A 3,254-nucleotide genomic window follows, 5' to 3' on the forward strand; every position below is an offset into this window, starting at 1 on the left:
GTGCTGCAGACAGCCTATGATAAACTTCACACATGGCAGTCCCGGCACCTGCTAAAGGATATGTGAAGGAGCCTGGGGTCATGGAGGCTTTGGTCCCTGGGATGCTCTCTGCAGCAGTTGTGGCAACACACGTTGAGCAATTCAACCATCCCCCAAACCATGCTGCAGGGACATGTGCAACCACTGGCCTTAGGAGCTGATGCTATTGAAGTTGCACATTCTGGAGTGAAAGGAGCGTGATGAAATTAGAAAACTGGGAGGTAAATTAAGGCAGAACCAAAATAAGCTGTATATATATATATATATATATACACACATATATACATACATATATTTACACATATATATACACATACATACATGTATATATATGACATCATGAAATCTCCTTCTGATTACCATCTTGTCTGAGTATCATGTTACCAACAATAGTATGTCTCTGAGGACACCCAAAACACCAGCTGCCCAAGAGGGAATTCTGCAGGAAGCACAGAACTTGATGGCTCTTACCAGTATGGACACGCCACTGAAAAGTGGTCTTAATACCCCATTGCATGAGAGTGACTTCTCTGGTGGGACTCCTCAGGGACAGATCATTCAGACACTGACCACAATCTTGGCTGCCTCATTCAGGACTCCTCCTGGAGCTGAAGAGATGACTCCTAAAGCAGTTGTTGGCATCACCACAGGTAGGACTCCTCTAAGGGACAAACTAAACATAAATCCTGAACAGGGGTTTGCAGATTTCAATCTTCCCTGGTATGTGAAGCAGATGGAGAGAGAATCTCATGAGCATCTCTGGTTAGGGTTGCTGGACCTTCCTGATTCTCAGAATGAGTTTGAGATTGTCTACCAGAAAAGGCTGAGAAGGAGCTAGAAGACCATGAATTGGATGAAGCTTGTGTAGGAGATGGGTAGATGCCTGAAAGCAGGCTCTCTGAGGTGCAGAAGATGCAGAATTAAAAAGCACGCACAAAGCCGTTCGGAAGGGATCTGCCAAGATGTTCAGAAGTAAAAGAAACTATCCTAAGACCCTCGAATATAGAAACACCACTAACCGACCTACAGAAAAATAAAACACTCATTAATAAAGAGATGATCCCAATGCTTCTTTGTGATCTTCTGCATCACTCTAATGGAGAACAAGCTGGAAATCAAAAGGGGAAAACTCTAGGATTGGGACGTAATAGCACCAAGCACAGAACTTACCTAGAACACAACCCCTGTGAGCAATTCTCCAAAGATGAACTGAGGAAGGCTCAAGACCTTTCTGCATTGCAGATGGAAGTAGTCAAGCCAGGAATGAGCCATGAGGAGCTGTCAAATGAAGCTAACAAACAGGTGTGGGAAGAAGTGACAGTCAAGTTGTATATCTACCCGGCCAGAGCAGATACACTCGAGCCACCTTGGCTCCCAAAAGGGACAGGCTTGAATCACCGGAAAAGAGTCTTGAGGTCAATAGAGCTCACATGACCACAGAAGCTAAGAGAACTGCAAAAATGGAAAAGAAGATGAAAATTTTGCTTGGTGGCTACCAGTCTCAATCCATGGGACTGATCAAACAAAAAATTATCCAATTTGCATTTCATATTGTTTTCCATGTTTTCCTGTTTGGTCATAAACTCTTCCGTTTTCCATAAATCCGACAGGTGAAGACATCTCCAAAAGTTTCATGAGGGAAAATGCTGTCCACAACCAGAGAAAGAACTATGCAGTTTCAATGTGGATCGAAGCATACTATTTGTTCTTTTTTTTCTGCTGTTTTGTTTTGTTTCCTCTTTCTTGTGGTTACTCCTATTGATTCTAATTCTTCTTTACAACATGACTACTGTGAAATTTCTTTATTAGGAATGTATATGTAGAGCCTATATCATGTTGCCCACAGTCTTAGGGAGGGAGAAGGAGAGGAATGGGAGAAAAATTTAAAACTCAAAAGTGTATGGAAGTGATTATTGAAAACTATAAATAAATTACTAAAAGAAAAAAAGTAAAAAATAAGTTCTTAAATCTGTTGCCTGTGAATAAATTCTTGAAATAAAATTAACTGTTAAAAAAAATATCCAGGGCTGGTGCTCTATCCACTTTGCCACCTGGCTGCCCCCAGAGATCTTGTTTTTATATTACATATGTTTCCAAAACATACCCAAGTAAACCTTTCCAATTGATCATAACCTCCTGTCAGTTCCATAAGCTGAGACAGTTTTGCGTGAAGATGCTTGCAGATGCCGCCTCCCCCTGGGGGGGGGCAGGCAGGCTTTAATTAGCTTCTGAAGTGATGATCCCCAACAAGGAACTGTGCCCACACAACTTCCTGGGATAGCAGGAAACTAGTCCTTATATCTACAGTCCATACTAACCAGCGTACTCCTACTAAGCCTCCATCACTGTGAGCATCAGCTCAAGGCCTTCTCCACCCTCTGCCCTATCCTTTCCTGTAGTTCAGGCACCCATAACTTGGATCAAAGCCATACTAACAATAGCACTCTTGAAGTTGTAGTCACCAGAGCTAAAATTCAGTGATTAATTCCATTTCAAGAAGGAGTTCAGCTCTGAACATTTCATTTCTCACCTGGCTGCACTACTCTGGCCCATCTGACTTTTGCCCCAGCCCCCAGGAAGCTCATTACTGGAAACATCTCATTATTCTAAATTATCCAGTTACCCTCAGGCATCGCTCTCATGGCCATCCTCTGCACCTCTGGTAGAAGGGTGGAGCCATGAACCCAAAGCCTCCAGCTAAAGAGGGAGCTCAGCTCAGGACATCTCATTTCTACCCTGGCCAAGCTACTCTAAGACATTTGTCTTTTTTCTCATTTGTATCCCCAGCTTAGCAGAGTGCCTGACAAATAGTAGCACCTTAATGTTTATTGACTATTGATGGGTTGACAGCAGTAGTGCCAGGGTTATTCCATTTCCTCTGATGCAGGTTCTTCTAATGGGCAGTTCTGTGGGGAACCAGAGCTTGGGGAATGGCCAAAGAAGGTTCAGTGATGACTAAGATGGTCTGCTACAGCCTAGTTCAGCACTTGGAGCACCTACCATGAGGAGCTGAAGAAATTCTAGCTGTATCTAGAGGACTACCCACCTGGACAGGGCAGCCCCAGGGCCCCAGGGAGGGCCCCAATAGCACAGGAATGTCATGCTTCTGATCAGTTTTCATAGGAAGCAGGAGTTCTCCATGCTGGTTCTGGGTAGTGGGAGGAGATGGGCCTGAGGGAGCTGTCAGAGCCAGCCAGGTCATAGGATACCACAGA

General features: G+C 43.9%; 1 pseudogene; it reads left to right on the forward strand.

The window, feature by feature from the left end:
- The first annotated feature begins 394 nt into the window (after positions 1-394).
- Positions 395-3,254, forward strand: part of LOC114031070 — a 5,697-nt pseudogene continuing 2,837 nt past the window's right edge.

Source organism: Vombatus ursinus, unplaced genomic scaffold (genome assembly GCF_900497805.2).
Source record: "Vombatus ursinus unplaced genomic scaffold, bare-nosed wombat genome assembly UNPS02015037.1, whole genome shotgun sequence".
Lineage (NCBI taxonomy): Eukaryota > Metazoa > Chordata > Mammalia > Diprotodontia > Vombatidae > Vombatus > Vombatus ursinus.